The 14588-nt window shown below is 42.4% G+C and overlaps 1 long non-coding RNA gene across 2 annotated transcripts in view; it reads left to right on the top strand.

The window, feature by feature from the left end:
- The window catches only part of LOC130403251 (uncharacterized), a 59722-nt gene extending 57376 nt beyond the window's left edge, over nucleotides 1-2346 (top strand). Inside the window, exons 3-5 of one of the 2 annotated variants that reach the window (XR_008904081.1) lie at nucleotides 545-749; nucleotides 1655-1787; nucleotides 2082-2346. This is a non-coding gene — a long non-coding RNA (uncharacterized LOC130403251). The remainder of the gene's footprint in view (nucleotides 1-544; nucleotides 750-1654; nucleotides 1788-2081) is intronic. The other variant, XR_008904080.1, reaches the window with a different exon arrangement.
- Nucleotides 2347-14588: the final 12242 nt, after the last annotated feature.

Here is a 14588-nt window from a genome sequence, read left to right on the forward strand (position 1 = left end):
ACCCTCCCTCTCCTGTAATTTATGAACGCAAGTTGGTTCACTAATTAAAGGCGTGTTTGATAGTGTTCTGCTCAGCGTTGGTGAGTTAGTGTTGTATGTGTAAAGAATATGCTATTAATATGCTACTTGCTTCTCTTAAGGTATTTGTGGTATATTTTCTATCGTTCATGTGTTTTATATTTTCAAAAATCAAATGTTCTGTCTAAGACCATGGCATGTTTAATTCCAGTTTCGCCTTTTTTAGGAAGCTTGTTCATTTTAATTGTATTATAATTAATATAGGGCAGATGGTTGATATTGATGGTTAGAGTTTATTATTACCTTGTCCAATAAATTACTAATCATGTATTTGGTAAACGAACTAATCAGTTAGTATTTATGTTTTACAATTTTATTGATTAATGTTTTATATATTTTTTGTGCTCGTTAATTCTTTGTTATCACTGATGACAAGCTACTGATGACAAGATGACTCGGCTCTGAAAGACGCCAACACCATCTGTCCAGCTATCAGAAAGAGCTATGCTTGTTTGTCTTCCCTCAGCCAAACCAGCCCCTGCAAACAGCAACATCCCTTTGTGTTGGATTGATTTTTCTCTCTCGCTCTTACCGCCCTGGATGTTTTGGGAGTTTGATAGCCAGCATCATGATGTCATGTGGGTGTCTGGGCTGCAGAGCAGACCACTGCTGTGGCTTTCCACCACTCCAGAGCCTGCTTAAAAGCAAAGCCCAGCAGGACCCAAAATCAGGTGAAGATCCCACCATCAGTTCCTGAGCCCTGCCTGCAGGCCCTGGTTTAGCACATACACTTGTGCACTGTCACAATAAATATCTTATTATTTTCAATGTTGTTGCTTTAGGGTTAGGGTCAGTTAGTGTTATCATACATAGTAATAGTTGGATGTGATTGGCAGGACTAATGGATGTCTGAAAACATTTGCTCCGGCTATGATCTGTAGCGGGAAATGTACCCTTAAGGTTTGATTCTTTCAAACTTCAGAAATGGCTTATAAAAACTGGGTAGGTTTAAATCTATACACGCTAGTTTATGAGGTCAATCGCATAAACGTTGGGTATGACACATAGTCGGACAGATGATTACATTTTTTCTCCAGGCCTTGGGATGATTGTGCCCATGGGGCAGAACCTGTGTCATCTGCGGTTGGAATACCCACACTGCCGCTCCACCCTTCAACTTCCTTTCAGCACTCTACCTCCTTGACCCTCCATCACTGCTTCGTCTTTTCTTATGCATGTGTTACGTGATGATAACAAGTCGGACAGGGTTAAGTCCTAGATAAAGCGTTTTGTTCAGTCGGTGTAGTTATTTCAACTTTGTCCTTTATTTCCTGTTCCTGCACTTATTTAAGCTTGTGAGCTCAATACAAAACAGTTTTCTCAGTGTGATTCTACGGCAACAGTAGAACAACAGTGAACTTATAACAGACATTCAGGAGGATGGACGATTGAATGTCGTCAACTTACCCAACAGGCACACATAGTTGAGGTCAAATGTGTAAGCATACATTGCGTGCAGTTCTACAATGCATGTGTTGTAAGTGTTGGCCTAGTATTGCATTGCTTCACAATAGTGCTGTCGTCAACTGATTCTCACGCAATGCCCACCCCCCCCCCCCCCCCCCTTCACATGCAGGGTCAGAAGACCATCCAATGCAGGTGGGAGAAGAGAGTTATTCTATCCTGGATTGTATGCCGCAGCAGAGGTCAGAGGTCAGCCTAACTTCAATGTCTTCACCTCCATCCCTACATGTGATTATTCTTAGTGAGTAAGTGAGCGTGTGTTCATGCATCTCTTTCTTTGCTCATCTAACTGTGCACAATACATTTATTTGTGCACTGTGTATATTATTGTTTGTATAGACGTTCATCGATAAAGCCGTATTATGGGCTGTGCTTTTTGCTTTTTTTTTGTGGGTTGCTAGCAACTAATAATGCTGAAACCAAAAGGAATGGTTTCTCCGATCTTACCAAGATATTTTGTTATTCTGTGTGTCTGTGTGTCTTGTGTGTGTGCATTTGTACATGTGCCTGTGTGTTGTTGGTATGGGGCTGTCTTACAGGTGGAGAGGTGGGCAGCAAAGTAGTGGCAGATACCTTAGAAGCGGTTGGAGGAGTGGTGTGGAGGACCAAAGACGTTGAAGACACAGAGGTCTGCAGAGGTAATTGAGGGCCAGTACAGGGCACAGCATCCCAACTAGAGGAGGAAAGAACTGCTGCTGAGAGGGGGATAAGGGGACTATGTAGTGGGTTCAGAACTGCGCGAGCAACTGCCTATCTGTTGTTGGGGATGGCATGCTTTATGAGACAATATGAAAAAATTACCATTTTGATGTATTATAATGTCGTATGAGTCATAATGTCACTGGGAAAGTGATTACATTTACTAACATGTTGTTGAGAGAAAAGGTAAAAAATGTCAAGCTGGTAGAATGTCTAGACGGTTCAATCTGCAGGGTTCCAATCACATTTCACTGTGTTGATTCTTGTAGGGCCTCATGTATGGTATTGGGGCTGCATTTTCAGACGGTCCATTTCAAAAGCCTGGCAAATTTATGTGTCCTTTCTTAGTAAAAACATACCATCGAGAATATGGTCTCACGTCAGTCGCAAAGTATTTCATGCTTTCTGTGGAGTTTATTTAGTTTCGGAGTACTATAAACGTTGATATAAATGACTTGGCTAGCATTCTAAGTGTCTGGGCAACACATAATATAGTTGAACGATATACCTCATAAATAATTGGTTACGCTCCCTAGGACCACTGCATTGCTAAGGATAAGATCAAAGCTGTAAGCTTTTGGTGTCTAAAACTCAGCTGATCCCACGCTCACATGAGATTGTCAGAGAATGGCATATTTCCAGCCGTGTTCAGTCAACAAGCTGTGCTTTCATTTCAACACATTCTTTTTCAGTGCTATTTCTTGGCCCCCACACCTTTCAGACTTGACAAGAAAGCCTATGCCTTACCTCGACTCCCTCAGTGCCTTATGTCAATTTAAAAAGTGGCCCCAGCCCGGCATGTCTCTCCAGACTAGATCTGCAGCGGGACTACAACACGTCGTTATTGTTATTCACCGGAGGTTAGGTAAATTGTGTGGGAGCGAGTGGATGGGATGATTGTGTGTTTTGCCTGTGTGTGTGATGTGTATTTGTGTTTGAATGGGAGTGTGTCTGCTTGCAGCACAGACGCGGTTGGTTTATGCATGCAAAGTGTACGTCTGTGTTTGTTGATGCTTTGGCGTCGGTGTGTGTATGAGTGTGTGTGTGTGTGTGTGTGTGTTGCGTGCTATTCTACTGCTCTCCCTGCATGTCACCTTTGTTGACTTTGTCTCTCTCTCTCTCTCTCTCTCTCTCTCTCTCTCTCTCTCTCTCTCTCTCTCTCTCTCTCTCTCATCTACAACGCAGTGCTTTCTGCTTTAATGACGCATATATCCTATCTCCAGTCGCTGGATAATCCGGGCAGTGCTGGCTCAGGAACAAATGACTTCTTCCAGACACCAGACGAGAGCGGGAGAGTGAGGAAGGTGGTCTGCGGGATGGGAAAGATGCCTAAATGAGACAATATGTAGAGAACATGGGCCTCATTTCTATGCACATTCACGGCACACACACACACAAACACACACACACACACACACACACACACACAGCAACATTTACATCATAATATAATGATCTGTGTGTTGCAATTACAAACCATCTAGGCGTGGCTTGTTCTTCCGCATACAGGTTATATTATCCTGATCGCTGGAGGCTTGTTTTGCTCCCACAGATCATAGGGCTTCATGCTGAATTGACCATCATGAGACACCCACTAGACATAATGTACTGCTGCTTGGAGCCCAGCAGTCGGGATTCTATCAAAAACATTACACTTGATTGTTGTGGTGGCCATGGTTTTGGCTTAATGACGTTGGAAAAGATAGAGTGGATCCATATATGATCATGCCTGTGTATGGGGAGACACAGCCGTATGCTTTAGTCTTCAGCTATAATACCATCATTAGCGCACCACAGTAAAGATATTTTCAACCAGGAACCCTTATATATTATAAAAACAGTTGTTTGCTAGCATTTAATTGTGCTTGGAAAGTTAGAAATCAAAATAAATGATGAAATTAACCTCAGCTGTCTCCAATTTTCTAGGCTCTCTTTTTCTCAAAAGTTACAAACATACCAACGTTTCTGACACACAAGAAGGCATTTATCTATGTTTGAAAAGTCAAACAATATAGTTATAGTGTGTTGTCAATTTGTATGGTCATTAAGATCAATACTTCATGTCATATTCATATTCAGATAAATAATTATATATTCTAAATGAATGATGGGAAAGGATAAAAGCTAGAATTCTAATCTTGGTCATAATAATGAGCACGTGTGACTATTAGATTTGGCTTCTTATTGGAATTTTTATTTAGTAATTTCAATAATTTAAATGGTATTGGATCATGGTACATATATTGTTGTATATTGTTTACTGTGTAGAATACCCTACGATTGGGATTATAATTTAATTTAGACACCATAGGAATGAAACTGTGGACAGAACAGTGTGGTCATATTGGCGCAGGAAAGAATCCCGGGTTTGATCCCCAGTTGTCCGCAGCCTTACTTAATTTATAATCCTATGGTCAAAATGCAAATGACATGAAATTGTGTGTGTGTTTGTGGGAGTGTGTGTCGGTGGGTCGGTGGGTGTGGATGTGGGTGTGCATGTGCGTGTGTTCGTGCGTGCTTGTGTCGGCGTGTGTGTTCGATAGCCTTGGACATGACCAGCTGATAGCTGATAGGGGGCTGCAGCTTGCACGCCTACCCAAGAGCAGGTCTCAACTGCTGGCTAGGTGTTGCTCAATCTTACTCACCATTGGCAGCCTGGCAGTGTGGAGAGGAAGGTGCTACTTATACATATACACTTATACCCGTGTGTGTGAACCTCTGCACATTTTGAATTCCAATATGTGTGTGAATCTCCTTCTTCTTAGCATGATGGATGTATCATTAGAAGCTTTCGGCCAACCTCCAAGGTCTAGGTGTCGATATATAGGTGTGGTTTGATGATCCTTCCCAGAACAGCGCTCTCTCTCTCTCTCTCTCTCTCTCTCTCTCTCTCTCTCTCTCTCTCTCTCTCTCTCTCTCTCTCTCTCTCTCTCTCTCTCCCTCTCTCCCTCTCTCTCTCTCTCAATCCACTACATGACTTTTTAGGAAAAATGATGCTGATAAAACATTTGATTGAAAGGAGAAGAGAGGAGAGTGAGAACCATAAACAGGGAGGATTCTGCCCCCTGGTCCCGAACACAAGCAGTTAGCTGCCTGCCTGAGGAGTGAGATTTAATTTAGCCTGCAGGGCTTTGTGTGTGTGTTTGTGTGTGTGTGTGTGTGTGTGTGTGTGTGTGTTTGTGTGTTTGCGTGTGTGTGTGTGCGTGTGTGTGTGTGTGTGTGTTTTTGTGTACGAGCGCGTGCGTGTGTGTTGTATTTGTCTGGTTTTGCTGTTCGATCTTCCATAATGTTTGTCAGCATAATTTTCGCAAATATTTGTATTCCAAGGTATTTGTGGATACTGAGTACTATTCCCTAAGGTTTGGCTAAACGGTTAATGGGTTGTTTATGTCTGTGTATTGTGTTTTTTCTTTATCATTATTGCCTCTCTCTCTCTCTCTCTCTCTCTCTCTCTCTCTCTCTCTCACTCTCGCGCTAGGACCATATATATATTGCACCAGCTGAATTGTGTATTAATGGGTTTTTGCAATCTAGGTGTGGCCATCCATGTACAGACTGTGTGTGTGTGTGTCTGTGTGTGTGTGTGTGTGTGTGTGTGTGTGTGTGTGTGTGTGTGTGTGTGTGTGTGTGTGTGTGTGTGTGTGTGTGTGTGTGTGTGTGTGTGCAGGTTTCCTAATGAAAGCCTGGAGCAGAGCGTATATCAGAGCATATATCAGAGTTCCAGCGCTAATAAAAGGCCAGCAAGCAGTGCTCCTCTCCTTCTGGGAACAGCGGCGCTTTTTACTGCGTGTCTGACAGCAAGATAAAGCACTTGTCCAATTAGAAAAATATTTGGCCACATACCTACCAACAGAGCAGCGGGTTTTTCTTTTTTATGTCATTTGATCAGGAATCCTCGCTGGTATTTTTACTATGTGTTTTGTTCTATATATCATCGGGCCGCCATATGCACATTCTTCGGCGATTCCGCGCCACTGTTGATGCACGGCAGCGTAGCCCTTTCTTAATGACACCAGGGTGGTATCTTGTGTTCCTATCATAGCAAGTCTGGGCTTAGTTGCAGTGGTGGTTCTTTTTTTCTTTTTTTTGCATGAGGAGGATCATACTGTTGTATGTTTGGGTTGTGGGGATCTGTCACTTCTCTATAATTCATATGGGGATGTGTGTATACATAGTTAATTCTTAGCAGCCAATGCGTATCTAACATTTCTGCCTAACAAAAGATGCCTGCCTAGATGTGTTTCTTTTTTTTTTGTTGCAGTGCATTAAAATTAAATTTTCCCTTGTTGTGAAAAGAGGCACACGCACAAAATAATAATTGGCTGTAGGAGAGAACAAAGGGCTGGTTTCCCTCTCCTCCCTGCACACACCATCCAGGCATTAATACTAAGCCTGCTGCATTGTTCTGCTGTCTGCAGTCATCCCCCTAGCCAGACTCTCAGAGCCGGAGAAGTCACTTTTAATGTCTGATAATCAAGGTGAATTTTCAAAAAGCTGCCATTTTCAAATGATGTGTATATGTTATGTGGAGATGGGAGTTCAGCAAGGGAGGGGCATGCCTCCCCCCTCCCTCCCTCCCCTCCACCCACTGAGCGAGGTGGCCCTTACCCATGCATGGGGAAATAGAGACACCTTAAGGCCAAAGCGGGTAATGCAAACAAACATGGCTTGTCAGTTCACTGCCATTGTTACAATTTGTAAACCGTCGCATTTACAATTTTAACATCTGACTTGTGTTAATAATTTGAAGACCATTATACCACACTTAAATTATTTATTTCCTCTTAGCCTCTATTATCCAACTGCTCTTCCAATGATTTTTTTTTCAGTCAAAACCTTATTGTCTCTGAATATTTTGTGTCGCTCTTTGCTGTCCCTTTTGTCCCTCCGCTACCGGTATCTTTTGGGTACGATTTCTATGGCGCAGAGCCACCTGTAAGCAATTCTCACCCTATCGCATGCCACTGACAGGTGCTAGGGAATGGTTTTGTTTTTTGGAAGGGAACAGCAGAGAAGCATCATTTTTCTCTGCTACAGTGACTTCTCTGTGCCTCTAGCTCCTCCCATCTCTGTGCCCCCCCCCCCCCCCCCCCACACACACACACACACATACACACACACTTCTCTTCCCCTGCTGCTCGGAGCTATGATTATTTCTCCTCCACCGCTTCACGCTTTTCAGGTCTGCCCTCTCCTCCTCCCCTGCTGTCATTTTTCATGGCGTGTTTTCTGCCCGCGTGCCGCCGCGCACATTTGCACCGAGTCTGTGTGCAATATGTTAAGGTGGTGAATATATGCAGTGTGCACAATGTAATAAGTATATATTTATTCTCCCCTACTGGTGATTTACTGGTGTTTCCAACGGGTTGGGAGGGGGAAAAAAAACTAGCTTGGCCCTACCATGTATCTTAACAAACATGACTGCTGCGTGTGCATTCACCTCTGGGCTTTCTATATTTTTTTTATCTCACTGGGGAAACCAAATTATACATCTGAGCGAGGCTGCGCTTGTTTTCTTCCATGCTTTGAGTGTTAAGAGCCTGCTTGATATGTTTGCTAGCATACCTTCATGAACGGCAACGCAGAGACGAATGGGATAGAGACTAGCATCGCGGATGAATGGCGTCGTTCTGGCAAAGGTGGCTCTACCGGCCCGACTTCCCAATCCAAACGCTTTTCATATATTTGAACAGCTTGCTAGTTACTGGTTGTACTCAGTGACCCTGCCCCGCCACGGCCTTGGGACTGCTGGAAGTGGGATGGAGACGTGCGAGGCAGCTGTACAATAAGAGCACAAATACAAATGCACGCTTCTTGGAAGCCTGAAATTGGCATTATACTCTGGGGGGAAGTAGATCTAATCCCATGAAACACTGGGCTTCAAATGGATTCTATGCTCAGAGCGACATGGTGTACGAGGCTTCCTCTAGCTGTGAGGCCATTGTCACACAGAAAAGAAAAACAGAAAGCATAAACTACTATCAAAAAACGTTTTGGAGAACGTTTTGTACCGGCTTCTATAGCTACTTGTGTTATTGAGTTGGACTGATGGAAGAAATAACACGTATATATTGACATGTAAAACGTTTCAGGTGTAATACACATGAATGAATGTGTGTTTGTGCGTGTATGGAAACCTTGTCAAAAGAGTAATATACATCTGATATGATGGACTATGTCTCAATGAAATGCAAAACATTTCTCAGCTACAAGCCACTAATGTCAAACACAGTGTTGATAGAAGTTAACGCTAAGCACAATGTAGAGAGTACGCATAGTCTTTAAAGGCCGTTCTCTGTCTGTGTGAGTTGCAATACCTGTTACTTATCAGTGTAACTTTTTATGCGTGTGCCGAGTCCCACATCCCATAATGCTGGCAAGAGATTTACTCTGTACCCTTCTGCTGTGTCTGTGTCATCATGCCTCTTTTCGTTTGGATGCTTAGAAAGTCCACCCACTATTTATCTCCCCAGTATGCACGGAAGTTGCATTGTTTATTGGTACCTTGGTATTGCCTTTGGTACAAATGCATAATAACAAAGCGCTGTAATGAACACCTGATGGTTTGTTTCGGGCAGTAGATATAACGGTGGCATTACTTTTCATTGGGTGGTTGGAGGGCGTGCTTTCTAAGAATAACAAAATAATGAGGGGAAATCAATTAAAGTTCAATTAACTTATATCTATTTAATATACTAAAATGTATTCGTTCTGAGAAGGTAACATGAAGAGTCATACAAAATGACTTGACGTCCCTTTAAGAAGGGGACGAGAATCAAGGGAAGTAGGGTAGAAGAGGGGATTTTATCCCGGGAGACAAAAGTCACAGGAAAATCTTTGTGGCGCCCCCTTTGAGTGTTCGGAGTCTGCAGCCTGATAGTTTTGTTTTCGTACTGCAGTAGGAGTTAGTTTGGTGTTAAATTCAATCGTGGGGGTTAAAATAGATATGACAGTCGGATCGCAAGACGCAGACATGCATATTCATCAAGTCTCCCGGTGAGATTGTTCGGTGATGGAGGAATTTTGTTTGAGACATTTCCGGAGACTACCCATGAACTAAATAAACTGAAACAGAGTTCAATTTGGGGATTTTGGTTTATGAAAAATGGTTTATTGTGTGGCATAATTTGGTATATTGTATTTTCGCTATTTTGTGGTTGCAATCTTGAAATTGGTTGTATAGGTTGACAAACTTCCTTCTTCCGAGTTGTTTTCATTATCTTCCTCACCATGCATCCTCTTACATGATTGCTATAGAAGTGGTCGCCCGTACAGATAGTTTTTTATTTTGGCAAGCTGTGTATTAAAAGAATAACTCAACCAAAAGCCAAAACCAAACAGAATAAAATAGAACACAAAAATATATTGAATAATGTTTACATTTTTGAATGCATAAAACTGCATGGACAATAGAATAAATAAGCAACATTTATGAAAACCAAAGAGATGTGGAACAAATAAGTCACAATGAAACTGAACAAAGAGTGTGGTTCTGATCAACGTACTGGGGAAATGATTCATGCCACAAAAATGTATCCTGAAACAGCAATGGTGTTTGGGCCCTTTGTCACCAGGACAATCCTGTTTGGGAAATCACATCACTGTGATTTATGAACTATACATTTCTGACACAGAGGATGATAATAGAGATGATGAAAGAGGAGGCCAGCAAGGAACAAGAGGAGAAAGACCCAGAAAACCAACTTCTGTTAAAGAGAAAGTAATCTGGAGGCCTCACAAACCAAATCAAGGAGCTGGAGGAGGCTTTGCAAAGCTCAGCTCCAAGTACTTCACACAGAGAGGAGAGCTTGAGAAACCATTTTGAGACGCACAAGCAACAGATGAATTAGGAAATCAAGGACTCTGTTAAGCAAATAGAGCAAGGAGTGGTTGAATGTCTCTTAAGGAGGGATGAGAGATGTAAGAATGAGGTTAAAATTAATTCAAGACAGTAGCTATAAGGACACCTGCTCATGGAAAATCCTGGATTTGGATCCCCTGGAATGAACAGCCTTGTGTCCAACATCTCTGGCCTATCACTTCTCCTACACCTTATTTGTGAAAGTGAATTGCGGTGCCTGAAAAGTCATCCCAGTAATTTAACTGGAACTATGTTTGAAAGAGACATCAGTCAAGTCTCACAGCACGCGAGTCAAAGCAAATTTAAACATTTATTTAAACATTGTTGGCATGTGTTTTACTAACGTGGATTTAAGTAACGTTACCTGTTAACGTTAAGCAGATAAAATTACCTAGCATAAGTTAACTAGAGCATTATTTAACAACATAAAAATATTTAGTTGCACATGAACATCCATAAAAAATAAATTGTGAAGGTTTCAACTGTAAAAATCAATCTAACTTAATGTTTACTAGTTTATTATACCTTTTTCCTTGTTCATCAGTTACTTCATCCTATCCTCTGCCCCGGTTGTCACACACACGTTTATTTGGTTTTCATGACTTCACCAGTGACTGACATCCTGTCACTGTTCCAGTTGCTCATCCGGTTTGAGCTCAGCCAATCGGACTGCTCCACAGAGTTTTGTTATTTCGACTCAATGATATTTCATTCATTTGAGGAGCAGCAGCTACATTTTGTTGGCCGGCGTTGCAAAATTGATTGTAACAGAAACACTGAAGAGAAATGGAAGTGGACCGAAGAGTATCAATCGAGTTCTGAGCAGTTGTAACAGGCTCTGGTTAAAGGCCTCGTATTGGCTCAGCCAGACAGTGAAGTGAAGTTAAGGGCTGTTCCCAGACATCTTCGACACTCGTGCTATGTAACTGCAGGGATTTCAGTTCCATGTGCATTACCGGAGAGAGGCCATCAGACCTGACACTCTCTCCCGGGCTATGGTTCAGACAGCCAGCAAAGCAGCCTATCGTGCCCTCCGCACTACCTAATGTCATCCATGCAACAAAAGCCATCAGTTTTCCTTCAATCAAGCCAAGTCGGCGGACCAGGAAAAAGTTTTGGCATTGACCTGATTGGTCCTTTGCCTATGGACAAAAACAGGAACATCTTTCTATTGGTCATAATGAACTTGTGATGTTTCCCCTGAGGGATGAGATCTTCAAGGGCTCTTGGTACCTCAATTCTTCTTTTCCGATTGAGGGTCTCAGTTCAAAGGAAAGGTAATTGAGGAGTTATGCGAGACATAAGGCATGACCCACAAGTTCACCACAAACTACCACCATAGAACAGCATAGAGGGGAAATCGAACAATCAATTCCATTATTGTCTCATTTGTTTCTGATCTGGGACCAATGGATTCTGGCATTCCGATATGTCATCCATATGCCAAAGCATGGGTAGACAGGCAGGACACCGGCCAGGCTTGTCATGGGCACAAGTGACCAATGACCTCTGGAGAGGCTTGCTGTCGGCAGCCCAAGCTCCACACCAGAACCTGTTCGACCTATTGGAAAGACAGCAAGCCAGGTCCAAGGTAAAAGGGGAGTTGGCATAATTCTAGCCAGACAAGCCAGCTAGTAAACTTTCACAGTTCTAGAGGGGAGACTTTGTATGAGTGAGGACACATCCTCTTTCAAAAGCCACAGAGCCCTTGATGATGTAAAGTACAATTCGTTTTTACAGCCAAAGTAATCTGGGAGTCTTTCTAATTGAATTGACGAGAGAATAGGCAAAAGGAAATAGGGGAGGGGTAGAAGAGGGGATTTGTTAACGATACGACACAGGAAAATCATCTAAGGCGTCAGCTTGGAATGTTTGCATGTGCAGCCTGATACTCAGGGTTCCCTTTCACTTGTAGCAGAAAAAATAACGAAAGCATTGTTCTCTTAGTCCTTGATACAAATCGGCTTGGTGTTCATTTTGATCGTGGGAGTTGAAAGAAAAATTACCGCAAGTTGGATCGCAAGTTGCGGACAGGCATATTAATCATGTTTCCCGATGAGATCGTTTCGGTATATTTTACAGGTTGAGAGTATTATGGTTGCCCTTAACAACAATTAATTAACCATTAATGTGCATGAGTTAATGTGGTAATAAGCCTTAACTAACAGTTCATTAACAGTTAACTAATGGCCTACTTCAATCATTTACTAATGGTGTTCATTTTTAGTAATGTTGTTCATTAAGTATGGTAATGGTGTTAACTTATTCAATTATTCATTATTTTAAAGGACCCCCAAACCCCTAAATTATAATGCTAATTACTGCATTTACAAAGTTTATTGATGCTTAATTAATGTATCTTTATTGTACCTGTATGTATTCGCCTTCATCATCCTTACCTTGCTATTTTAGTTTTGCAGGGATAAACTTTATTCTATTATTTTGCATCGACATATTCGAGTACATTGGTCATGTCGAGTACATATTGTGACCACTTTTGACATTTCTGTCAAGGCGTTAAGAGCTGTTAAAAAGAAAAATGGATTATAGTTAAAAAAATACAAGTTTAGTATGTGATACTACTCACAAACTAAATGAACTGATAGACGTTTCTTTGGATTGTAAACATTCTAAGAAAGCCTGAGAATTGTTGGGGTTTATGAAGGAAGGAACATTTTGAAGTGCCATTTGGTTTATTGAATTACTGCCATTGTGTGCTTGCAATCGCGAAATCTTTATTCCATGTTTAGTTTTTTTTCGGGGGGGGGAGGTGACAAACTTCTTGCTTCGGTCCCGTTCTTGTCTTTTTGCTATGCGTCATCGTACAGATGGCTAAGTGTGATTATTATACTGTGATGCAGAATAAAGAGAGGGAGGAGGAGGAGGATGTGCTGGGAGTGTCGACTACTGAGGGCAAGCCAGCCTTTTGCCAGTCCACTGTGTCTGAACAGGTCTGGGCGGTTGCCAGCATGGGCAGAGTGCCCACGGGGAGGCAGTATCAGGCTTCTACCACCATGGCCTTTTCTCTCTGTCACTATCTCTCTCTCTCTCTCTTCCCCTATTCTATCCCTTGCTCTCATTCACAACAACACACGCATAAACACATGCACACGCTCACACACACACACACACACACACACACACACACACACACACACACACACACACATGAATGCATGTGCGCACACATTCACATATACACACACGCACACTCCAGTGTGTACTTGAGCAGTGGGAGGAAGATAGCAGGGCAGGAAACAGATAGACCAATAGAGGGACAGACACACTGGCGTTGGAAAGCTGACTGGCAGAACTACTTGCATGGCATTTAAGAACCGGCCTGAATAATGTTTTATCAGAGAATATTCCGTTACAGCACAGATCTTATCAGGCCTGTTTCTCTCTGTATGTTTAATGAGTATGAGAGTTACTCATCGTATTAGCAATGACTATTGGGGTGAGACGAGTGAGACCGCTGTCCTCTTTTCCCCATCTCTCTCTCTTTCATCTTTACTTTGTTCGTCTTCAGTCAGCATGTTGAGTTTGTTTTCTGTTATGTGCATTGTTTGCGTACACATTGTTTATATATCCCCCACTCCATCTTTTCCTCCTTTATTGTATTCTCAGATATGCAGTGTGTATACCCCACAGCAGTTCTGCATGGTGGACGGCCCTAATATACTCTGTGCGTCTGAATTCTAATTTATACCGCCAGGATAAAATAAATAGTCTGCAGTTAATTAGGGGGAGCCGGCTCCTGGCTTTGTCCTGGTGATTTATGAAGTGCGCCTAAGCGTTGCGCAACACATTTCTCTTAATTTATTTTTAATCTGTCTTTCAATTATTTCTTTACTGCAGACGTCTTAATGGCCGTCCGAGGGCTGTGTCGGTGACGGATGAGTGTGAAGCTAAGATGGGAAGCTGAAACAAATGCTCTCGGGCCAAACTGGATTTGTTTTTCACCTTCCTTCCTCTCACTTACCCAGGGACACAATGGCCTCACCTGATTATTTAGTTTGTTTTGGTTCCAATGATGTTGGCGCTACTATTTGTTCCGTTAGAGTGGATGTCCAGCTCTTAATCAGCAGGTGTGAGACGCTGATGCCTCGTGTCCTAGAGTAACCAACACGCCATGTTTCCATGGTCCCCCTGTCTACTGACTAAAGCATAGATGCAAGCCAGCTTTGATCACCACGATGTGCACTTATTGACAAACTAGACTATAGTTGACTCAATGTGTTGCCACCTGCTTTCCCATCCTCTGTTTCATACCAGTGTGGCTCTTTAATCCCGCTGGTTCATTCATTTGTCCTAGTATTACCGTGGCTGCTGGTGTGCTTTGTGGAGTTAGGACAGAGATAGCTCAGGTTGTTTATCTCAGTTGGGGAGAGAAAAGGCTTCAAATGATTAACAGTGCATTCTCTCTGTCTTTTTTGCCCCGGCTCTCAAATTAGACCAAAGTCTTATGTGTAGTTGTTATGCACCA

This window comes from Gadus chalcogrammus, chromosome 14 (genome assembly GCF_026213295.1).
Source record: "Gadus chalcogrammus isolate NIFS_2021 chromosome 14, NIFS_Gcha_1.0, whole genome shotgun sequence".
NCBI classification, from domain to species: domain Eukaryota; kingdom Metazoa; phylum Chordata; class Actinopteri; order Gadiformes; family Gadidae; genus Gadus; species Gadus chalcogrammus.